Source organism: Phyllobates terribilis, unplaced genomic scaffold (assembly GCF_046119375.1).
Source record: "Phyllobates terribilis strain yellow unplaced genomic scaffold, ASM4611937v1 Scaffold_5__5_contigs__length_657084704, whole genome shotgun sequence".
In the NCBI taxonomy this organism is placed as follows: domain Eukaryota; kingdom Metazoa; phylum Chordata; class Amphibia; order Anura; family Dendrobatidae; genus Phyllobates; species Phyllobates terribilis.
Window position 1 is genome coordinate 90285395 of NW_027362765.1, and position 25701 is coordinate 90311095.

Here is a 25701-nt window from a genome sequence, read left to right on the forward strand (position 1 = left end):
ATGGACTAATAGACCAAGTCCCACACACTGCTAGAAGCCCAAATATTTTTTCAGAGCTAGATGCAGAAAAAAATTATTTTTAATTTGCAACCTGATGGAGGTCAGTATAGATGGACTAATAGAACAAGTCCCACACGCTGCTAGAAGCCCAAATATTTTTTCAGAGATAAATGAAGAAAAAAATTATTTTTAATTTGCAACCTGATGGAGGTCAGTATAGATGGACTAATAGACCAAGTCCCACACACTGCTAGAAGCCCAAATATTTTTTCAGAGCTAGATGCAGAAAAAAATTATTTTTAATTTGCAACCTGATGGAGGTCAGTATAGATGGACTAATAGACAAAGTCCCACACACCGCTAGAAGCCCAAATATTTTTTCAGAGCTAGATGCAGAAAAAAATTATATTCAATTTGCAACCTGCTGGAGGTCAGTATAGAAGGACTAATAGAACAAGTCCCACACACTGCTAGAAGCCCAAATATTTTTTCAGAGCTAAATGAAGAAAAAAATTATTTTTAATTTGCAACCTGATGGAGGTCAGTATAGATGGACTAATAGACCAAGTCCCACACACTGCTAGAAGCCCAAATATTTTTTCAGAGCTAGATGCAGAAAAAAATTATATTCAGTTTGCAACCTGATGGAGGTCAGTATAGATGGACTAATAGAATGATGCTATGCCCAAAAGATTTTACTTCACTAGGTGCAGTAAAAAAATTGGTATTCTATACACAGGTGGTATATCTTGCAACACAGATAGGCTACTCCACTGACTAACACACTCTGCAATAGGCCAAAAAGGATTAGCTTTGCTAGATTCAGCCAAATGCTGTGAAAAAAACTTGCACAGCACTGGCACAGACCTGCCTGGCAAAAACTGATAGGAACTCATGTAACCTAGTCCTGAAAAGGACTCCAATTACAATTAGTCTTTACTCCCACAATCTATCTATTTAAGAGCACAGACCTGCCTGATAAAAGTCGTAGGAAATGCTGTAACCTAGTCCTTAAAAGGACTGCAATCACAACTATTCCCTACTCCCAAGCTATCTGTATATTTGTGCGAAAATTGGCTTGAAATTAACAAGGTATAGCGCACACAGCAACAGCGGTGCCGTCTAACACGCAGCTGCAGCAGTGAGAAAATGGTGGCGACGGGGAAAATGGCTTGGTCTTATAGGGCAAGGACATGTGACATACACTGCCAATCACACATGCCCTTGCTTGTGTGAAAAAAAGCACTTCGCTCCGTGTGTGCGCTGCTGATAGGCTGACAGATTGCACCTCCCCACTGCAAATGCGGGAAAGAGAAAAAAAAATGGAGATCTTCATTGTTCCTGCAGAGATCCATCCCCTGCCCCTCCCCCTGCCCCGTTGTACACTCAAACTGCGTATTAACATTAATTTTCATCATTACTGAGAAAAAATCCAGTTATGATTTTGGTGCACGAACAGTTATCGAACATAACCTCGAACAGCCGAATTTTTCTCAAATTGTTCGTGTTCGCCGACCGGCTCGAACACCGCCCAAAACAGCTCGAATTTGAGATTGGCGAACAGTTCGAGTAGAACAACGCTCATCTCTACTCGCCACCAACACAACAGGAACTTGGTGCTCCTGGATGCCCAAGACACATGAGTGCCTTCTTGCGGCACTACCTGCAACATGACCCGCGAATTGTGAGAATTAGAAATAATCCTGACTACTGGGTTGCCACGCTGTTAGATCCCCGCTACAAAAGTAAATTTGCAGAAATTATTCCTGCCATAGAAAGGGATTCACGCATGCAGGAGTATCAGCAGAGACTTGCAGAATCTTACATGTGCTTTTCCACAAAACACCAGTGGTGCACGTAGTGAATCTCACAGTTCCAACTTGCCAACCATGGGACCGTCGAGTGTTCAGCACTCAAACCGTAACAGAAACACAGTATCTGCTGGTAACATCAATTTTACGGAATCATTTCACCAATTTTTTAGCCCATCCTTTGCAAGGCCACAGGAGACAAGAAGTCTGACACATAGTCAACACCTAGAGACGATGGTACAGGAGTATCTCCAAGTAAACATTGAAGCCATGACTGTGTCACTAGACCCTTGCTCTTTTTGGGCTTCCAATCTGGATAAATTGCCGGAGCTCGCCACTTACGCCTTGGAGATCTTGTCATGCACCGCAGCCAGCGTTCTGTCTGAACGTGTGTTCAACGCTGCTGGTGGTGTGCTGACAGATAAGCGCACGCGGCTCTCCACTGATAATGTAGACAGACTCACGTTCATAAAGATGAACAAATCATGGATCCAAAACGACTTTTCTACCCCTGTGTCATCCTGAGGAGAGTAAAAGCTTGATGATTTGTTAAAATCACCTCAACAACCGTTTTAAGCTTTAAAATTACTAATCATGTTTATCTGTATTTTGGCTGGAAAATAATTTGGGCTTTGTAGCAGTGTGCAGTACTGATTCTATTAGGCCATCTATAATAAGCTCCACCAGATTTAAAATTACTAATCATGTTTATCTGTATCTTGGCTGGAAAATAATTTGGGCTTTGTAGCAGTGTGCAGTACTGATTCTATTAGGCCATCTATAATAAGCTCCACCAGCTTTCAAATTAATAATAATTTTTAGCTGCATCTAGCCCGGAAAATAATTTTGGGTCTCCTAGATGCGCAAGACACATGAGTGCCTTCTTGCTGCACTACCTGCACCATGACCCTCAGATTGTCAGAATTCGAAGTAATCCTGACTACTGGGTTGCCACACTCTTAGATCCCCCACACTCTTCGATCAACCTTTTCATTTTAATAAAGAGCAAAAAAATGGTCATTTTTGAAATTATAAGCATTAGCAGGTTATTAGAAACTGAAATCAAACAGTTTTCAACTCAAAACTTTATTCTAGGTGATGTTACATTTGCACATAGGACCCCTTGTTCGAAAGGAGCTTCTGAACTGTCTCGTCCATTGAATTTGTCAGGTTTTGGATGGTTTCTGCTTCAATTGTTTTGCATGACGACAGAAAACCCTCCCAGAGCTGTTGCTTAGATGTGAACTGCCTCCCGCCATCATAGACACTCCTTTTGATGATGCTCCAGAGGTTCTGAATGGGGTTGAGGTCAGGGGAGCATGGGGGTCACACCATAAGTTTGTCCCCTTTTATGCCCATATCAGCCAGAGATGCAGATGTGTTATGTGCAGCATGAGACGGTGCATTATCATGCATGAAAATGATCTTGCTGTGGAATACACGGTTCTTCTTCTTGAACCATGGCAGGAAGTGCTGTTTGAGAAACTCCACATACATTATGGAGTTCATCTTTACCCCTTCAGGGATTCTAAAGGGGCCGACAATCTCTCTCCCCATGATTCCAGCCCAAAACATTACTCCACCTCCTCCTTGTTGGCGCTGTAGCTGTGTTTGCGTGGGGTGTCCATCAACCAGCCATCCTCCACTCCATGCATCTGGACCATCGAGCGTTGCACGGCACTCATCGGTGAACAAAACAGTTTTGAAGTCAGTCTTCATGTATTGTTTGGCCCACTGGAGCCATTTCTGCTTGTGTGCAGTGGATAGAGGAGGTCGACAAGATGGCTTACGCACAGCTGCAAACCTCTGAAGGACTCTGCATCTTGTTGTTCGGGGGACGTTGGAGGCACCAGCAGCTTCAAAAACTTGTCTGCTGCTATGACAAGGCTTTTTTGCCGCTGCTCTTTCAACCTGACGTAATTTCCTGTAGGAAAGAGTCCTCAATTTTACCTTATCAGCACGCACACGTGCATTCTGTGAATCAGATACATACTTCTTGATTGTGCGATGATCAGGATGAAGTGTCTTGGCAATGTTGATTGTAGTCATGCCTTGACCTAAACACTCCACAATTTGTTGCTTCTCAGCAGCCGACACATCCTTTTTCTTTCCCATTTTGGCAGAAAATGTAGGCTGCTTAATAATGTGGGACAGCCTTCTTAAGTAGTCTTGCCTTTGATTGGACACACCTGCCAATCTAATTAGCACAGGTGTCTGCAATTGCTTACAGTGATATAAAGAGCCCTGACACACATCACCATCAATGAGTTTAACTGACAAACAAACAAATTCTTCCCTTATCACTCCTAAACACTTTTTGCATAATAATTTGGAACACAGTGTACAAGTGCTTTTCCACAAAACACCAGTGGTTCACGTAGTAAATCTTACAGTTCTAACTTGCCAACCGTGGTCTGTATGGAGTTGTTCAATAAAGGGCCCAAAATTAAGATAACATAGACGGGAGAGGTCTCTATGAATAGGAATTCCTAAGTATTTGATACCCTGTGAGGGCCAGGCAAAGGGAAAGTTGGACTGGATGGAATCCTGTATGGATTTGGGGAGGGAGACATCGAGGGCCTCAGACTTCGCTGCATTGATTTTAAAATGTGACCATGTAACAAAGTGATCTATTTCAGCCATAACAGCAGGGATGGATATATGTGATTGAGTGATATATACTAGGACATCATCAGCAAATGCAGAGCACTTGTACTCGGTGCCTCCCACCTCAATCCACCTAATATTGGGGTTATGGCGAATTGATGAGAGCAGGTGCTCCGTCACTAGGATGCATAAGAGAGGGGACAGAGGACATCCCTGCCTTGTCCCATTGGTGATTATGAAAGGTGATGAAAATGTTCTGACGCGCCCCCTGGGCCTTGGGACAATCAGAGCCGGACCCTTTTTGGTGGATGCTGGTGGTTGTAGTCTCCGTGGCAGCGACCCGGTTCCGTGGCTCAGGGCGGTCAAACCAGTGGCGGAACTATTTATCTGGTTTTGATGTTTAAATGTCCGAGTACGCCACCCGTGGATTGCGGTCAGAGTGAACCGCCGCTGCAGAGCAGACCGCTGAGGCTGGTGTTGTGGGTGCAGCAGAGCGTAGTATAGCTCCCCAAGGGAGGAGTATAGCCTCAGGACAGTGTATGCGGAGGATGGGGGTGATGGTGCAGGGCAGCAGCAGTAACGACACGGAGTCAGTGATGCAGTCCAGGGCCTTTAATCACAATTCTTATTATCCAGACCACTTCTGCAGGTAACGGCCGCCCACGTCGTACTGTGCTCACCAGGTGAGGGGCTCAGACAACTCTCAGATAACTTTGGAGCTCTTCACAGGACCCCCTTTGTGTGTCCTTTGTCTGGCTTTTCTTACCAACGCTTCTGTCCGGCTGCCTCGGGCCTCCTCTTGGTAAATTTGGCGCCAGTTTCCCTGACCCTATGTGGTGCCTTCCTAGCGGGTGTAGCGAGGGGCTGCGCCACATAAAATGTCACAGCCTCCGGTTTCTAGCTGAGGGTCGTTTCCCGCCTCCACTAGTTTCGGGGACCGGTCTCCCCCTTTGACCTGACCCCTCCACGCAGGTGGATTCGGGAGTGCGGTGGCGACTCGCCCGTCCGCACCCCTGGGATCCCTTCGTTCCTCGTTCCTGGAGCCTTCTCCGCTCCTCTTCCTTCCTTCTCCATCTTCCAGGCCTGGGCCTCTGTTACTAGGCCCGCCTCCGGAGCAGAGCTCATGCAGAGTCCCTGCTCCCTGTCACTTCTGCTCAGACTTCTCTGCACTGAACTAAGATGGTGCCCACCTTTTATACTCCCTTCTCAATGCACCCAGGAACTGCTTCCTCCCTGCTCCTGCACTACAGGGTTCCCCTTCCTCGGTGTTCACTTCCCCCACTCCAGCCAGGGACAGGGACTGTCGTGCCCATCTCAGGGGCATATTGGTCGCCCTGCCCCACGGCAATGTGGTGTAATGCATGCAGGTGTCGGGGTCCTGATCCACACTCCATCCTTACCTGAAAGTGAGATATCACACCTCTGGGTGAGGTGCAATACCTCTGTAGCAACCGAGCCCTCGGGGTGCTACAGTTCCATTTATCTTCAGCCTAGGTGACGTATTGCGATACAGGGCCGTGATTTTGGCTATAAAAAGGTCCCCTAGACCCCTACCCCAAGCTTTTTAAGAGAATAATATATGGCGTGCCAGGAGACTCTATGGAATGCTTTCTCAGCATCCAACGAGAGTATCTAATTACAAATTTTTAACTGCATCTAGCCCAAGCAATACTTTGTGCCTAGTAGCAGTGTCTGCTAGTCAGCGGATTATCCCGGCTGTTAAGCAAGCTACACCACCTGTAGTTTGGACACTTAATTTTTTCAAAGGAAATGCTTCGGGACCCCGGGATACTCAGTGAAGAGCATCAGGAGGCACCCCAAGGCATAGGGGCTGGGACTGGCGGTAGGACGCCTTGCGTTGGACCGCCGAGCTCGATCCTTATAAAAGCTTTTTAACTGCAGCAGCTTTAGTGGACGCTACTGGAGCTGGAATTACGCGGCTGCTGGCATGAGACTTGCCCTCCAATAGATCCTTGTAAAAGGATTTAAAGTGTATTCATTCAAATTAGAGAGCCAATTTAAATTAAAAAGCTTATACCTGCCTCCACCACAGGGGGGCTCGCTCGACCCACCAGTGGACAGGCACCAGTATTGGGAGAGGGGGGCTGGCCGTCAGGGTCCACCGCAGCTCTGGCACAAACCCGGCGACACGGAGGTCGCACGGGCAGGAACGGACTGGCTGTGTAGGCTTCGCACTTTTTCGGTTTTAGAAGGGCATGACATGCCTATATCTGTGTCTCCCCCTCCTTTTACTCCTCCACCTCTTTTCTTGTCGCATGACTATATGTACTTGTCACTTTTCCATGTGTTAGTTGTGACTTCTGAGCAGTTTGTCAGCTTTTGGACACCTTTGAAGGTGTTTTCTATGTGTTTCTATGTGTTTTTGTTTGCCTGCCATTGGTTTTAATGGTGTTCGAAGGTGTTCGAAGAACAGTTCGACGAACAGTTCGGCGAACATATGGGTGTTTGACAAACCGAACCGAACTCGAACACTACGGGGGTGGCTCAACACTACCGGTAACCCCAAAAAGGCCTTTTGCACCACCTGCCAGGCCAGCATCTGCAGGGGTGGCAAAACGGCCAGCCTGACCACCATCAGCATGATCAGGCACATGGCAGCAAAGCACCCGACTTTGTGGACCGAACCCCAGGGTCCAGGAACAGTGTCTGCGGGTGGCACCATTGCTTCTTCCGCTGTTGTGCATGCAAGCCAATCCCCTGTCCATGGTGCAAGCGAAGATGCCTCCTGCCCTGCACCTGTCATTGCACACTCTCAAGTAGCAGCATCAGGAAGCACGTCCATGTCCTTGTCCCAGCGCAGCGTTCAGTTGTCCATACCCCAGTCCTTGGAACGCAAGCGCAAATATGCAGCCAACGCCCCTCAGGCCAGACAACTAAATTCTCATATTTCACGACTGCTTGCGCTCGAAATTTTGCCTTTTAGGCTCGTGGAGACGGAAGCATTCCGCAACCTGATGGTGGCGGCCATCCCTCGGTACTCGGTCCCCAGCCGCCACTATTTCTCCCTGTGTGCATGGTCGTGTGTGACAATGGCGGGAACCTGGTGGCGGCTCTGAGGCCAGGCAAGCTCACACATGTACCATGCCTAGCCCATGTGCTTAACCTCGTGGTTCAGCGGTTTCTCAAATCCTACCTAGAGCTGCTTGTTAAAGTACGCCGCCTGTGCGCCCATTTTAGAAAGTCAGCTACAGCTTCCGCCGCCCTTGCAGTGTTTCAGCAGCATTTGCAGCTTTCCAGCTCACAGACTGGTGTGTGATGTCCCCACGCGTTGGAACTCTACACTGCAGATGTTTGGAAGGATTTGTGAGCAGAAGAGGGCAGTTGTTGAGTACCAGCATCAACAAGGCCGTCGGTATTCAGTTCAGACTCCACACATAAGACCTCAGGAGTGGACATGGATGTCAGACATATGTACCATCCTCCAAAACTTTGAGGACTCCACCAAGATGGTGAGCGGCGATGACGCCATAATTAGTGTTACGATCCCACTTCTCTGTCTTCTGAAACGATCTCTGCTCACAATCAAAGAGGATGCATTGCAGGTGGAGCACGATGAGATGGAGCAAGGAACCATACAGTGTGATTACACACAGCCAAGCCTCATCTCATCCCAACGTGGATTGGGTGACAATGAGGAAGAGGAGGAGGAGGAAGGACAGGAGCTAGTTTCATGCACTATAGACAGTACTACCTGCACAGCTGACATACCGTCTGTTCAGCGTGGATGGCCTGAGGACTAGTGTTGAGCCACCACCGTAGTGTTCGAGTTCGGTTTGGTTCGTCGAACACGCGTGTGTTCGCCGAACTGTTCGTCGAACTGTTCGTCGAACACCTTCGAACACCGTTAAAACCAATGGCAGGCAAACAAAAACACATAGAAACACATAGAAAACACCTTCAAAGGTGTCCAAAAGCTGACAAACTGCTCAGAAGTCACAACTAACACATGGAAAAGTGACAAGTACATATAGCCATGCGAAAAGAAAAGAGGTGGAGGAGTAAAAGGAGGGGGAGACACAGATATAGGCATGTCATGCCCTTCTAAAATCCAAAAAGTGAGAAGCCGACACGTTCAGTCCGCTCCTGCCCGTGCCACCTCCGCGTCGCCGGGTTTGTGCCAGAGCCGCGGTGGACCCTGACGGCCAGCCCCCCTCTCCCAATACTGGTGCCTGTCCGCTGGTGGGTCGAGCGAGCCCCCCTGTGGTGGAGGCAGCTCTAAGCTTTTTAATTTAAATTGTCTCTCTAATTTGAATGAATACACTTTAAACCCATTTACAAGGATCTATTGGAGGGCAAGTCTCATGCCAGCAGCCACGTAATTCCAGCTCCAGTAGCGTCCACTAAAGCTGCTGCAGTTAAAAAGCTTTTATAAGGATCGAGCTCGGCTGTCCACCGCAAGGCATCCTACTGCCAGTCCCAGCCCCTATGCCTTGGGGTGCCTCCTGATGCTCTTCACTGAGTATCCCGTGGTCCCGAAGCATTTCCTTTGAAAAAATTAAGTGTCCAAACTACAGGTGGTGTAGCTTGCTTAACAGCCGGGATAATCCGCTGACTAGCGACCAATATGCCCCTGAGATGGGCACGACAGTCCCTGTCCCTGGCTGGAGTGGGGGGAGGGAACACTGAGGAAGGGGAACCCTGTAGTGCAGGAGCAGGGAGGAAGCAGTTCTTGGGTGCATTGAGAAGGGAGTACAAAAGGTGGGCACCATCTTAGTTCAGTGCAGAGAAGTCTGAGCAGAAGTGGCAGGGAGCAGGGGCTCTGCATGAGCTCTGCTCCGGAGGCGGGCCTAGTAACAGAGGCCCAGGCCTGGAAGAGGGAGAAGGAAGGAAGAGGAGCGGAGAAGGCTCCAGGAACGAGGAACGAAGGGATCCCAGGGGTGCGGACGGGCGAGTCGCCACCGCACGCCCGAATCCACCTGCGTGGAGGGGTCAGGCCAAAGGGGGAGACCGGTCCCCGAAACTAGTGGAGGCAGGAAACGACCCTCAGCTAGAAACAGGAGGCTGTGACATTTTATGTGGCGCAGCCCCTCGCTACACCCGCTAGGAAGGCACCATATAGGGTCAGGGAAACTGGCGCCAAGTTTACCAAGAGGAGGCCCGAGGCAGCCGGACAGAAGGGTTGGTAAGAAAGGCCAGACAAAGGACACACAAAGGGGGTCCTGTGAAGCGCTCCAAAGTTATCTGGGAGTTGTCTGAGCCCCTCACCTGGTGAGCACAGTACGACGTGGGCAGCCGTTACCTGCAGACGTGGTCTGGATAATAAGAACTGTGAGTAAAGGCCCTGGACTGCATCACTGACTCCGTGTCGTTACTGCTGCTGCCCTGCACCATCACCCCCATCCTCCGCATACACTGCCCTGAGGCTATACTCCTCCCGTGGGGAGTTATGCTACGCTCTGCTGCACCCACAACACCAGCCTCAGCGGTCTGCCCTGGAGCGGCGGTTCACTCTGACCGCAATCCACTGGTGGCGTAGTCGGACATTTAAACATCAAAACCACATAAATAGTTCCGCCACTGGTTTGACCGCCCTGAGCCACGGAACCGGGTTGCCGCCACGGAGACTACAACCACCAGCATCCACCAAAAAGGGTCCGGCTCCGGGTGTCCCAAGGCCCAGGGGGCGCATCAGAACATTTTCATCACCTTTCACAATCACCAATGGGACAAGGCAGGGATGTTCTCTGTCCCCTCTCTTATACATCCTAGTGACGGAGCACCTGCTCTCATCAATTCGCCATAACCCCAATATTAGGTGGATTGAGGTGGGAGGCACCGAGTACAAGTGCTCTCTATTTGCTGATGATGTCCTAGTATATATCACTCAATCACATATATCCATCCATTCTGTTATGGCTGAAATAGATCACTTTATTACATGGTCAAATTTTAAAATCAATGCAGCGAAGTCTGAGGCCCTCGATGTCTCCCTCCCCAAATCCATATAGGATTCCATCCAGTCCAACTTTCCCTTTGCCTGGCCCTCACAGGGTATCAAATACTTAGGAATTCCTATTCATAGAGACCTCTCCCATCTATGTTATCTTAATTTTGGGCCCTTTATTGAACAACTCCATACAGACCACGGTTGGCAACTGTAAGATTCACTATGTGAACCACTGGTGTTTTGTGGAAAAGCACATGTACACTGTGTTCCAAATTATTATGCAAAAAGTGTTTAGGAGTGATAAGGGAAGAATTTGTTTGTTTGTCAGTTAAACTCATTGATGGTGATGTGTGTCAGGGCTCTTTATATCACTGTAAGCAATTGCAGACACCTGTGCTAATTAGTTTGGCAGGGGTTTCCAATGAAAGGCAAGACTACTTAAGAAGGCTGTCTCACATTATTAAGCAGCCTACATTTTCTGCCAAAATGGGAAAGAAAAAGGATGTGTCGGCTGCTGAGAAGCAACAAATTGTGGAGTGTTTAGGTCAAGGCATGACTACAATCAACATTGTGCGATGATCAGGATGAAGTGTCTTGGCAATCAAGAAGTATGTAGCTGATTCACAGTACACACGTGTGCGTGCTGATAAGGGCAAATTGAGGACTCTTTCCTACAGGCAATTACGTCAGGTTGAAAGAGCAGCGGCAAAAAAGCCTTGTCATAGCAGCAGACAAGTTTTTGAAGCTGCTGGTGCCTCCAACGTCCCCCGAACAACAAGATGCAGGGTCCTTCAGAGGTTTGCAGCTGTGCATACGCCATCCTGTCGACCTCCTCTATCCACTTCACACAAGCAGAAACGGCTCCAGTGGGCCAAACATTACACGAAGACTGATTTCAAAACTGTTTTGTTCACGGATGAGTGCCGTGCAGCGCTCGATGGTCCAGATGGATGGAGTGGAGGATGGCTGGTTGATGGACACCCCACGCAAACTCGGCTACAGCGCCAACAAGGAGGAGGTGGAGTAATGTTTTGAGCTGGAATCATGGGGAGAGAGATTGTCGGCCCCTTTAGGATCCCTGAAGGCGCTAAAAATGAACTCCATAATGTATGTGGATTTTCTCAAACAGCACTTCCTGCCATGGTTCAAGAAGAAGAACCATGTATTTCACAGCAAGATCATTTTTTTGCATGATAATGCACCATCTCATGCTGCACATAAAACATCTGCATCTCTGGCTGATATGGGCATAAAAGGGGACAAACTTATGGTGTGACCCCCATGCTCCCCTGACCTCTACCCCATTCAGAACCTTTGGAGCATCATCAAAAGGAGTGTCTATGATGGCGGGAGGCAGTTCACATCTAAGCAACAGCTCTGGGAGGGTATTCTGTCCTCATGCAAAACAATTGAAGCAGAAACCATCCAAAACCTGACAAATTCAATGGACGAGAGAGTTCAGAAGCTCCTTTCGAACAAGGGGTCCTATGTGAAAATGCAACATCACCTAGAATAAAGTTTTGAGTTGAAAACTGTTTGATTTCAGTTTCTAACAACCTGCTAATGCTTATAATTTCAAAAATGACCATTTTTTTGGTCTTTATTAAAATGAAAAGGTTGATCGAAAAGTTTGGGGGATCTAAGAGTGTGGCAACCCAGTAGTCATGATTACTTCGAATTCTGACAATATGAGGGTCATGCTGCAGGTAGTGCAGCAAGAAGGCACTTATGTGTCTTGCGCATCTCGGAGCCCCAAAATTATTTTCCGGGCTAGATGCAGCTAAAAATTATTATTAATTTTAAATCTGGTGAAGCTTTAGTATAGATGGCGTAATAGGATCAGTGCTGCACACTGCTACAAAGCCCAAATTATTTTCCAGTCAAGATACAGATAAACATGATTAGTAATTTTAAATCTGGTGGAGCTTATTATAGATGGCCTAATAGAATCAGTGCTGCACACTGCTACAAAGCCCAAATTATTTTCCAGCCAAGATACAGATAAACATGATTAGTAATTTGAAAGCTTAAAACGGTTGGTAGGGTGATTTTAACCAATCATCAAGCTTTTACTCTCCAAAGGATGACACAGGGGTAGAAAAGTCGTTACGGATCCATGATTTGTTCATCTTTATGAACGTGAGTCTGTCTACATTATCAGTGGAGAGCCGCGTGCGCTTATCTGTCAGCACACCACCAGCAGCGCTGAACACACGTTCAGACAGAACGCTGGCTGCGGGGCATGACAAGATCTCCAAGGCGTAAGTGGCTAGCTCCGGCCATTTATCCAGATTGGAAGCCCAAAAAGAGCAAGGGTCCAGTGACACAGTCATGGCTTCAATGTTTACTTGGAGATACTCCTGTACCATCGTCTCTAGGCGTTGACTATGTGTCAGACTTCTTGTCTCCTGTGGCCTTGCAAAGGATGGGCTAAAAAAGTGGTGAAATGATTCCGCAAAATTGATGTTACCAGCAGATACTGTGGTTCTGTTACGGTTTGAGTGCTGAACACTTGACGGTCCCACGGTTGGCAAGTTGGAACTGTGAGATTCACTACGTGCACCACTGGTATTTTGTGGAAAAGCACATGTAAGATTCTGCAACAGTCTCTGCTGATACTCCTGCATGCGTGCATCCCTTTCTATGGCAGGAATAATTTCTGCAAATTTACTTTTGTACCGGGGATCTAACAGTGTGGCAACCCAGTAGTCAGGATTATTTCTAATTCTCACAATTCGAGGGTCATGTTCCAGGTAGTGCAGCAAGAAGGCACTCATGTGTGTTGCGCATCCAGGAGCACCAAGTCCCTGTTGTGTTGGTGGCGAGGTAACAGTCATGCTTCCTTCCTCTGTCCTCTCCCCCCAACCTCGCACAACAGAAATGTGATCAAGGTCTCCCTCATCTGATGAGTCTTCCATCAGTTCGTCCTCCACTTCTTCCTGGGCTCCTGCACCTTCCTCACTAGTTTGGCTGCTACCATGCGCCCTGGTAAAACCATCTCCCCCACCCTCACATGCCTGCCGCCTTGGTGCTGCCGACCGTCTGGACCTTGCAGATGTTGGCCCTTCCGCATACAACTCCTCCTCCTCTACTTCCTCCACCTCCTCTTGTGCCACCACCTGACTCCGAATTCTGTTTAACATGTGCTCCAGCATGTAAATCACCGGAATAGTCATGCTGATAATGGCATCGTCAGCACTAAACATCTTCGTCGCCATTTCAAAACTGTGCAGAAGGGTGCATAGGTCCCTGATCTGAGACCACTCCTCCAGCGTGATTTGCCCCACCTCTGGATCTCGTTGGCCCAGGCTATACGTCAGAACGTATTGCACCAGGGCTTGTCGGTGCTGCCACAGTCGCTGCAACATGTGCAGAGATGAATTCCACCGGGTAGGCACATTGCATTTTAGCCGGTGAAGTGGCAGGCCCAACGACTTCTGTAGAGATGTAAGTCGCTGAGCTGCGGGATGCAAACGGCGGAAGTGAGCACACAGCGACCGTGCCCTCTGCAGAAGGCCATCTAGTCCTGGATAGTGGGCTAAAAATTGCTGGACAACCAGGTTCAACACGTGAGCCATACAAGGCACGTGTGTGACATTGCCCCGGCGAAGGGCCGCACCCAGGTTTGCAGCATTGTCGCACACGGCCTTCCCTGGTTTCAGGTCCAGTGGAGACAACCATTCATGAAATTGGTTCTCCAGAGCTGACCACAACTCCTCAGCTGTGTGACTCGAATTTCCCAGACATTTCAATGTAAAAACCGCCTGATGACCTTGAGCCCTACTGCCAGCATAGTAAGGAGGTGTGCAGGATCCCTTCTGCGCAGTTAGAAAGACTGTGGCATGACCAGACAGGCTTTGGGTGCAGGTGGAAGACCGAGAGGAGGTTGAGGAGGCAGAAGCAGTGGAGGAACTTTGACATAAAGAGGATTGACGCACAACTCGTGGGGATGGCAAGACTTGGACAGCAGCCCCTTGTCCTGCTGTCACCATAGTTACCCAGTGCCCAGTCAGCGACATGTAACGCCCCTGTCCATGCCTACTCGTCCAAGTGTCTGTGGTGAAATGCACCCTGTCACACACAGGCTGGGTTAGATGCAGAAAAAAATTATATTCAATTTGCAACCTGATGGAGGTCAGTATAGATGGACTAATACAACAAGTCCCACACACAGCTAGAAGCCCAATATTTTTTCAGAGGTAGATGCAGAAAAAAATATATTCAGTTTGCAACCTGATGGAGGTCAGTATAGATGGAGTAATAGAACAAGTCCCACACACAGCTAGAAGCCCAAATACTTTTTCAGAGGTAGATGCAGATAAAAATTATTTTTAATTTGCAACCTGATGGAGGTCAGTATAGATGGACTAATAGAGAAAGTCCCACACACTGCTAGAAGGCCAAATATTTTTTCAGAGCTAGATGCAGATAAAAATTATATTCAATTTGCAACCTGATGGAGGTCAGTATAGATGGACTAATAGAACAAGTCCCACACACAGCTAGAAGCCCAAATATTTTTTCAGAGGTACTGTAGATGCAGATAAAAATTATTTTTAATTTGCAACCTGATGGAGGTCAGTATAGATGGACTAATAGAGAAAGTCCCACACACTGCTAGAAGGCCAAATATTTTTTCAGAGCTAGATGCAGAAAAAAATTATATTCAGTTTGCAACCTGATGGAGGTCAGTATAGATGGACTAATAGAGAAAGTCCCACACACTGCTAGAAGGCCACATATTTTTTCAGAGGTAGATGCAGAAAAAAATATATTCAGTTTGCAACCTGATGGAGGTCTGTATAGATGGATTAATAGAACAAGTCCCACACACAGCTAGAAGCCCAATATTTTTTCAGAGGTAGATGCAGAAAAAAATATATTCAGTTTGCAACCTGATGGAGGTCAGTATAGATGGGCTAATACAACAAGTCCCACACACAGCTAGAAGCCCAATATTTTTTCAGAGGTAGATGCAGAAAAAAATATATTCAGTTTGCAACCTGATGGAGGTATGTATAGATGGATTAATAGAACAAGTCCCACACACAGCTAGAAGCCCAATATTTTTTCAGAGGTAGATGCAGAAAAAAATATATTCAGTTTGCAACCTGATGGAGGTCAGTATAGATGGACTAATACAACAAGTCCCACACACAGCTAGAAGCCCAATATTTTTTCAGAGCTAGATGCAGAAAAAAATTATATTCAATTTGCAACCTGATGGAGGTCAGTATAGATGGACTAATAGAATGATGCTATGCCCAAAAGATTTTACTTCACTAGGTGCAGTAAAAAAATTGGTATTCTATACACAGGTGGTATATCTTGCAACACAGATAGGCTACTCCACTGACTAACACACTCTGCAATAGGCCAAAAAGGATTAGCTTTGCTAGATTCAGCCAAATGCTGTGAAAAAAACTTGCACAGCACTGGCACAGACCTGCCTGGCAAAAACTGATAGGAACTCATGTAACCTAGTCCTGAAAAGGACTCCAATTACAATTAGTCTTTACTCCCACAATCTATCTATTTAAGAGCACAGACCTGCCTGATAAAAGTTGTAGGAAATGCTGTAACCTAGTCCTTTAAAGGACTGCAATCACAACTATTCCCTACTCCCAAGCTATCTGTAGATTTGTGCGAAAATTGGCTTGAAATTAACAAGGTATAGCGCACACAGCAACAGCGGTGCCGTCTAACACGCAGCTGCAGCAGTGAGAAAATGGTGGCGAGGGGGAAAATGGCTTGGTCTTATAGGGCAAGGACATGTGACATACACTGCCAATGACACATGCCCTTGCTTGTGTGAAAAAAAGCACTTCGCTCCGTGTGTGCGCTGCTGATAGGCTGACAGATTGCACCTCCCCACTGTAAATGTGGGAAAGAGAAAAAAAAAAATGGAGATCTTCATTGTTCCTGCAGAGATCCATCCCCTGCCCCTCCCCCCACCCCGCTGTACACTCAAACTGCGTATTAACATTAATTTTCATCATTACTGAGAAAAAATCCAGTTATGATTTTGGTGCACGAACAGTTATCGAACATAACCTCGAACAGCTGAATTTTTCTCAAATTGTTCGTGTTCGCCGAACGGCTCGAACACCGCCCAAAACAGCTCGAATTTGAGATTGGCGAACAGTTCGAGTAGAACAACGCTCATCTCTACTGAGGACAAAGAGGAGGAGAAGAGCATGGTCAGTCATCCTCTTGGTGAGGACACGGAATTCTTGCCTATTAGTAGTCTGGCACGCATGGCTGAGTTTATGTTACGCTGCCTTTCCCATGACCCTCGCATTCTCAAAATTTTGCGTGACAGTCATTACTGGTTGGTGACACTTCTAGACCCACGATACAAGGAGAACTTTATATCTCTTATTCCTGAGGCGGACAGGTCTACAAAAATGGGGCAGTACCAGAAGGCTCTTGTTGCGGAACTATTAAAAAAATTCCCATCTGAAAACGCTGGCGGCAGAGGGCACACTTCGTTGGACAGCCAAGGAGTACAGGCGAGAGAGACACAACTTCAATCCAGCAGAGACAGGGGAACACTGTCAAAGTTCTGGGAGAGTTTTCTCAGACCCTCCCATCGCACAGGCCCTGAGGCGTGGGGTACTCTTACAAGGAGTGCAAAGTTTGGAAAGATGCTGAGGGAGTACCTTGCCGACCGTACCAACGTCCTCCGTGATTACTCTGTGCCTTATAATTATTGGGTATCCAAGCTGGATACGTGGAATGAACTGGCTCTCTATGCCTTGGAGGTCCTGGCCTGCCCTGCCGCCAGCGTTTTATCAGAGCGGGTTTTTAGTGCCGCTGGTGGAATTATAACTGATAAGCGCATCCGCCTGTCAACTGAAAATGCTGACAGGCTGACTCTTATAAAAATGAACAAGGGCTGGATTGGGCCAGACTTCTCAACGCCACCGAATGATAGCAGCGTAACATAAACTCAAATCCAGTGTCTTTTCTTGGGAGCTGTATTCCCATGCACCTTTTCACACCCACACATGGGTATACGCTTCCTGATTTTGTCTATTTGCTCTTGTCCTCTTCCTTCTCCTCATCCTCCACCACCATATCACCAGGGTGACCGTGGTCCGTGATGCAACACCCACATAATTTTTTTAAAGGGTGTTTATGATGCCATTGAAAAAATTTTTTTATACAGTATGTTCATTTATACCCCCCAGGAGTAAATGTTTGTCAGCCCATACACTTAGTGCATGGGCATTACAAGTATAGGAGGCCCGCTCCTTTCTAATGGGAACATTTTTTTATGAGGCCCTCCTCCACGTCTCTTCCAAGGGGCATTGAAGTGCCTCCAAATTTTTGGCAGCCCTTGCATTCACTGCATAGGCCAACACTATGGGAGACTCTCTCCTTTCTAAATGGAATGTGTCATTACTGTGGCCTTGCTCTATGTGGCTTTAAATTCTTAGTGGGGTTTTTCCTAAAATTGGTCAGCCATTGGACTCACTGCATACCCTATAACTGTATAGCAGACTCTCTCCTTTCTAATGGGAACATGTCGTACTTGTTACTGTGGCCCTGCTCTGTGTGTCTTTAAATTCTTAGTGGGGTTTTTTCTAAAATTGGTCAGCCGTTGGAGTCATTGCATACCCTATAACTGTATAGCAGACCCTCTCCTTTCTAATGGGAACATGTCGTACCTTGTTACTGTGGCCCTGCCCTATGTGTCTTTAAATTCTTAGTGGGGGTTTTACTAAAATTGGTCAGTCGTTGGACTCACTGCATACCCTATAACTGTATAGCAGACTCTCTCCTTTCTAATTGGAACCTGTCGTACTTGTTACTGGGGCCCTGTTCCATGTGTCTTTAAATTCTTAGAGGGGTTTTTCCTAAAATTGGTCAGCCGTTGGACTCACTGCATACCCTATAACTGTATAGCAGACCCTCTCCTTTCTAATGGGAACATGTCGTACCATGTTACTGTGGCCCTGTTCTATGTGTCTTTAAATTCTTAGTGGGGTTTTTCCCAAATTTTGGCAGTCACAGCATGGGCATTACCACTATAGGAGACCGGCTCCTTTATAATGGGAACATTTTTTTTACTGAGACCCTCCTCTATGTCTCTTCAAAGGGGTATTGGGTTGCGTCCAAATTTTTGGCAGCCCTTGCAGTCACTGGATACGCAATAACAGTATAGGAGACCCACTTGTTTATAATGGGAACAACAAAGCATAGACGGCTGATGGCTCTCTAACAATAGCTACTTCAGACTGCTGGCCTTTTAAGAATAGTAAAGGCCGTCTGATGTCCCTCTAAAAATAGGCTTTATGACTTTCAGAGTCCCTCCATCATAAATAAAAAAGGATGTGTCTGATGATGTGTCACACACCACACTGCCAGATAAGGTTGTAAAATGTTAAAATGACATTTCCCGGTGAATGCATTTGTCTTAAAAAATAACGTAAAAAAAACAAAAACAATAGGATATTTCTTTAGTATAAAAAACAGCGTCACCAATTTAACCTCAATGTAATCACATTGTTCAGCTCATGCACCTCCTCCTCCATCTCCGAAATGATCACATTAGTCACAAGCTGACAGCACTGCAGCACTGCCTTGGCCAAGCGGCAACAGGCTGTGCTGAAGATAACATGCTTATTGCTTAATTGACAAACTGCCCAGCACTGCAGAGTTGTTGAAAGCTGTAACACAGCAGTCTGATCTGTGGCTCTCACCGCTGAACATACAGCCAGGCATGGTCGTGTGTGACAATGGGCGGAACCTGGTGACGGAGAAATGACAGCCGGGGTAGATATGGTTTCCCTCTATGCCAGTCCTTTCACCGAGCTAAAGTAATGGCTGTGGTGAAATACAACTCCCACTGAGAAGCTGTTTCTGATTGAAAAACATTGTGCCCACCAGAGGATTTGATTCTGAGGACTAACCTTTCTCACCCGCTCAAGAACCCCATAGCAGCTGCAAAGTTAGCGCTATCATGAACTCTACTGAGGTAGAAGCCAAGGCACACCAGAGGATTCTCTGGTGGGACCGTCCAACCCTGCTGAAAAGCAGTCCTGGCTAAGAAAAGTGTGTAGGAAGGTTCCCGGACACTCTATGGCTGCTTTTTTACTGAGGAGGATACACACGCAAACACGGGGAGAACATACAAAGTCCTTGCAGATGTTGTCCTTGCTGGTATTTGAACCCAGAATCCCAGCACTGCAAGGCTTCAGTGCTAACAACTGATCCAATGTGCTGCCGTTCGCCCTCTAATATCTAACAGGCTGGAGAAACTTGCACCTACTGCCACTCTATCTTCAGCTCCTTTGTGAGAAAATGTATTTCGGCAGCCACTCAGTCTACCAAATAAAATTCCTGAGGAGGAAATTGGGGATGGCTTCGCTACTGGTACTGGGGGCAGTGCTAATACCATCGCGTCGTACTATAGTTTGCTGGAAATATTCCAGGCTGATAGGAGGCAAGCAAATTCCCACAGAAAAGTACCAGCAGTAATGTTCAGGCCACATTTCAAGTGCAAGCAGCTTTAAAGAACCTCCTGGAAGAAATGACACGCAGGGTAGATACGGTTTTCCTCTATGCCAGTCCTTTCACCGAGCTAAATACAACTCTCAGCCAAAAAAGTTGTGGACTGACTCCGTACGGTCCCTGGCCACAATCACCTGTCCACGTGTTTGTGGTTAAGCGGTCCTTCCCGGTAAGTGCACTGGGGAGTGCACGGGTAATGTTGTGGGACCCGTACTTGTGGAAGGCGGAGGCGATACTGGGAAATATAGTGGCGGCTGGGGACCGAGTATGGACACCTGGCCGCCGCCGGCATGAGGTTGTGAAAAGCTTCCGCCTTCACGAGCTTAAAAGGCCATATTTCAAGTGCAAAAAGCTGCCCAGAAATCTGGCAGTTTAGTGTTGCGGCCTGTGGGTGGGTGGGTGGCTGGCTGCATACTTGCACATTCATTCCAAGTAACAGAAAACTAAGCAGATGGTGGCCTTTATCATCATCATGACCTCACCTCGGCACTATGAACTCTCCTAAAGGAGAAGCCAGGGCCTGCCGGAGGAGTCTCCGGTTCTCTGGTGAGCCCGTCCAACCCTGCCGAAAAGCAGTCCTGGCTAAGAAAAGTGTGGGGGAAGGTTCCCGGACACTCTATGGCTGCTTTTTTAATGTGGAACGGCCATGCTTATGCATGTTATTTCTCAAAACGCATTACAGATCAAGCCATTGTCCAACTCTGTATTCAAGAAATTAAATGCGCAAAGAAAGATGTTTGTGTGTGTCAAAGCACCACCGACAAGTGCGAGTTGATGTTGGACGGGCTGCCATTGCTTCTGCAACAAGCTCAATTACAGGACTTCCTGGGAGAAATGACACGCAGGGTAGATACTGTGGCAAGACGACTCGCTCGGCTCTCCCGGAGGCAGACTCAGGACACACGTTCTCAAGTTACCTTTCTGCTGGTTTATTATCTGGCATAGACTCATGCAGGGTTCCGCAGGAAAAATAAACAAGACCCCCCTGGGTTAAACGGGAAAACAAAACAAAGTATAGCTCAGTCCATAGGTGAGCGGCTTCCGCCCGCTCTCGTAAGCATAAACTGCACAGGTAAAGTCCAGGTAACAAGCTCTGCAGCTTTCACAATACTGTCTGGAGACTTCCCTCTCTAGACCACACTCCAAAGAAAAAAAAAATGACTGAGCTTTTACACATTGCTCAGCCACACCCTGAGGGGAGGTAGGGGGAATGGCGTCCCGCCCTCTTTGCCATTCCCATAAAACCGCACACCCTTTACCAGAGTAAACCTACCAGCATATAACACGCTGGCAGAAAAATAAAGTAAGTCTTAGTTCACACAGGAGAGCATCCTGAGTGACACATACCTCCCCTCACATATAAAACCAGTGACACTGTCACATATTCCCCCCCTCTGCCCAAAGCCGGGGGTTTAGGCACATTCTGACCTGGGAATCCTAGAGAGGGCATCTGCATTCCCATGTAACTTCCCGGGCCTATGCTCCATGTGAAAGTTAAAATCTTGAAGCTCTAGGAACCATCTAGTTACCCTGGCCCTTTTACCCCTCTTCTCCCTCAACCTTCTCAACGGGGCATGGTCTGATACTAATTTAATCTTCCGGCCTAGTAGGTAATATTTCAGTGTATGCACGGCCCATTTTATGGCTAAACACTCTTTCTCTACTATGGCGTAGTTCTTCTTGCAGGAGGACAGCTTTCGGCTTAGATAGAGAATGGGATGTTCTTCCCCATTTATCTCTTGGGAGAGTACAGCCCCTAGACCTCTGAAGCGTCCGTCTAGACCACAAATTCTTTCATGAAGTCTGGCGCGACCAGGACGGGCTGCTTGCACAGTGTTAGCTTCAACTGTTGAAACGCGGTCTCCGTTTCTTCCGTCCATTTCACCATGGTTGATTTAGTGCCTTTTAGAAGATTCATTAGTGGCGCCGCAATCATGGCGAAATTCGGGATAAACCGCCACTAGTATCCCACCAGTCCCAGGAATGCTCTCACCTGCTTCTTCAAGAGCGCTTGCGGCCAGGTTTGAATTGCCTCCACTTTCTTGATTTGCGGCTTTATTTCGCCTCTCCCAACAACATAGCCCAGGTACTTGGCCTCCTCTTTTCCGATGGCACACTTTCTCGGATTTATGGTAAATCCTGCCTTCCTTAGCGCCTCCAGAACGGCCTGTAATTTAGGTAGGTGACTAGCCCAGTCTGGGCTAAAGACCACAATGTCGTCGAGGTAGGCTGCGGCATACTTCTTATGTGGGGCTAGGATCCGATCCATAGCCCTCTGGAACGTGGCTGGGGCCCCCTATAGTCCGAACGGCATCCGCGTGTATTGAAAACACCCATCAGGTGTTGAGAAAGCCGTCTTCTCCTTAGCCATCTGGGACATAGGGATCTGCTAGTAGCCCTTCGTCAGGTCAAGAGTGGTGATGTACCTCGCCGGTCCAAGCCTCCCGATGAGTTCTTCGATGCGGGGCATCGGGTACGCGTCACACTTGGATACCTCATTCAGCCGGCGGTAGTCATTACAAAACCTCCACTCTCCACTGGGTTTCGGCACGAGGACGATTGGGCTCGACCACCCACTCTTTGACTCCTCTATTACCCTGAGGTCTAACATCCTCTTCACCTCAGCCGAGATCACCTCCCGGCGTGCTTCCGGAATCCGATACGGCTTCAGATTCACTCGTACGTGCGGCTCTGTCAGCACGTCATGCTCTACCACTTGAGTATGCCCCGGCAACTCTGAGAACAGCTCCCTGTTCCGCTGTAGTAATTCTCGACACTGTTGCTTCTGGGCCGGTGATAGAGTCTCTGCAATAGTGACCTCCTCCACCTTGCCTTCTGGTGCGGCTCCCAGGCAAGGAGTTTCCACAGGTTCACAGTCCCGCCACGGTTTGAGCAAATTTACATGATATATTTGATGCGGCTTTCTTCGGCCAGGCTGGTGGACTTTATAATTAACCTCGCTGACTTTTTCCACCACATCGTATGGACATTGCCATTTGGCGAGGAACTTGTTCTCGACGGTAGGGATCAGCACCAAAACACGGTCCCCGGGCTGGAACTGTCTTAGTCTCGCCGACCGGTTATAGACCCTTGCCTGGGCTTCCTGTGCCTGGAGGAGATGTTCCTTCACGATGGGCATCACCTTTGACATTCTCTCCTGTAACTGGGCGACATGTTCGATGATACTCCGGTGTGGCATGACTTCAGCCTCCCAAGTTTCCTTGGCGATGTCTAGGAGAGCTCTTGGATGCCGCCCATATAGGAGCTCAAATGGAGAGAAGCCAGTGGAGGGTCGAGGAACTTCTCTGACTGAGAAAAGCAGAAATGGGAGCAGGTAGTCCCAGTCTCGCCCATCCTTTTCAACGACCTTCTTGAGCATCGCCTTTAAGGTCTTGTTGAAGCGGTCCACTAGGCCGTCCGTCTGTGGATGATAAACCAAGGTCCGAAGCTGAGTTATCTGAAGGACTCTGCAAAGCTCCTTCATCACCTTGCTCATGAAGGGGGTTCCTTGGTCTGTCAGAATCTCTTTTGGCAGACCTGTCCTAGCAAAAATATGGACCAGCTCTCGGGCTATACTTTTGCTGGAGGAGTTCCTTAGGGGAACCGCTTCAGGGTACCGGGTCGCATAGTTCATGATGACCAGGATATATTGGTGGCCCTGAGCTGATTTAACTAAGGGGCCCACGAGGTCCATGGCAATCCTCTCAAAGGGAACCTCTATCACAGGTAGTGGGACTAACGGGCTACGGAAGTGGGAGGAGGGAGCCGTTATTTGGCAGGTGGGGCAGGACCTACAATAGTTTTGAACTTCCCGATAACACCCTGGCCAATAAAACCTTCTCAGTATCCTCTCCTGAGTTTTCTCGACCCCTAGGTGTCCTCCCAGATCATGTGAATGGGTCATATCTAGCACCCACCGTCTGTATGGCCCCGGCACTAACAGCTGTTCCACTTTCTCACCGCCCCTCAGTTTGACCGCCGAATATAGCAACTTCCCCTGCACTGCAAAGTGGGGTAATCTGGTGTTGGACCCTGGCTCTTGGGCAACTCCATTACATACAGTAACCTGATCGAACGCCCCTTTTAAGGTCAGGTCTCGAACTTGAGCAGTCCCAAAGTTCTCTCCGGACATATCTAACACAGGGAGGTCGGCCTACTCGGTCACCGTCTCATGCTCGTCACCGACAAGGACGCACAGTGGGAACTCCTACATCTGAGACTTCGTCGGGGGTTCGTCTTCAAGGACCTGGCTTTTCCCCATGCTACTTAGTCCAGTTCCCTTCCCCCACAAGTCCCAAAATAAGGAAAAATCACGGCCCAATATGACGGGTTGTATCAGGTCCTTCACTACCCCAACTTCATGGGACTGGGCACCACAGTCTGTCCCCACTGTCACTGAGGCAACGGGATAGTCCTTGGCATCACCATGGATGCACCGAACGCCCACAGCTCTGGAACGGATCAACTGGTGGGGAAGGGTTGCTCTGATCAAGGTCACCAGACTCCCGGAGTCCAACAGCCCAAGCACTTTTACTCCATTAATGGACACTGCAAATGCCTGTGGCCCCTCGCCGGGTCGACAGTCCACGCTACAGGCTGGATAGGCATAATAGGAGACCCATCTGCCTAGGCTGCAGTCCATGGGCTCAGGGGATATTTGACACCTGGCGGCTACATGTCCAGGGTTGTGACACTGCCAACAAACCATATCTTTACCAACCGTTCTAACGGCACCTTCAGTGGGAGCTGGACGTCCCCCAGTGGTGGCTCTAGACCCCTTCCATGCTGAACCCACCCCCTTTTGGGTATCCCAGTAGGGAGAAGTGACTGCATCCGGTTTCCCAAGGGATCTCTAAACTACCTGGTACCTCTCTACCAGGCCGATGAAGTCATCTGTGTTCTGGGGATCACCCTGGGCAACCCAGGTCTGTACTGGCTTGGGAAGGGAATGCATGAATCTGTCAATCACCACCCGCTCAACCATCTGGGCCGGAGTGGAGGACTCTGGTTGTAGCCACTTCTGAACAAGATGCAGGAGGTCAAACATCTGCGAGCGAGGGGGTTTGTCGCTAGCATACGCCCAGTGATGAACTCGTTGGGCTCTCACCACCATATTTACTCCCAGACGTGCTAAGATCTCTGTCTTTAGTTTGGGATACTCCTTAGCATCTTGCAGTGCCAAGTCAAAATACGCCTTTTGGGGTTCACCTGATAAATATGGCGCCAGTACCTCTGCCTACTGTGTTGGTGGAAGTCTCTCCCGATCAGCCACCCTCTCAAAAACAGTCAGAAATGCTTCTACATCATCCCCAGGGGTCATCTTCTGCATGACCCGCCTTACCGCCTTCCTCATGTGAGAATCATCAGTCGGCCCTGGGTTTGGGGCGGCCGCCCTGCTCTGGATGGCGTCTGCCAAAAGTTGTATCTGCTGTTGCGCCTCCTGCTGGTGCTGCTGCTGCGACTTTTGCTGCAACTGGATTTGCTGAAGCAACAGTTTGGTCGTCTCCTGGTGCTGCTCCTGCATGCTCTGCTGGGCCTGCTGCATACTCTGCTGGCTCTGTAGGTGTTGCTGCTGCATGCTCTGCTGGCTCTGGACCAGGTGCTTAATGAGCTCCTCCATGCTGCTGGACTTCTCTGGCTGGCTGGCAGCCTTCATCCTGGACATCCACCGGTCTTTGTGGCAGGTACACGTGTTCCTCGAATGCTGCACGCATTCTCACACCAACTGTGGCAAGACGACTCGCTCGGCTCTCCCGGAGGCAGACTCAGGACACACGTTCTCAGGTTACCTTTCTGCTGGTTTATTATCTGGCATAAACTCATGCAGGGTTCCGCAGGAAAAATAAACAAGACCCC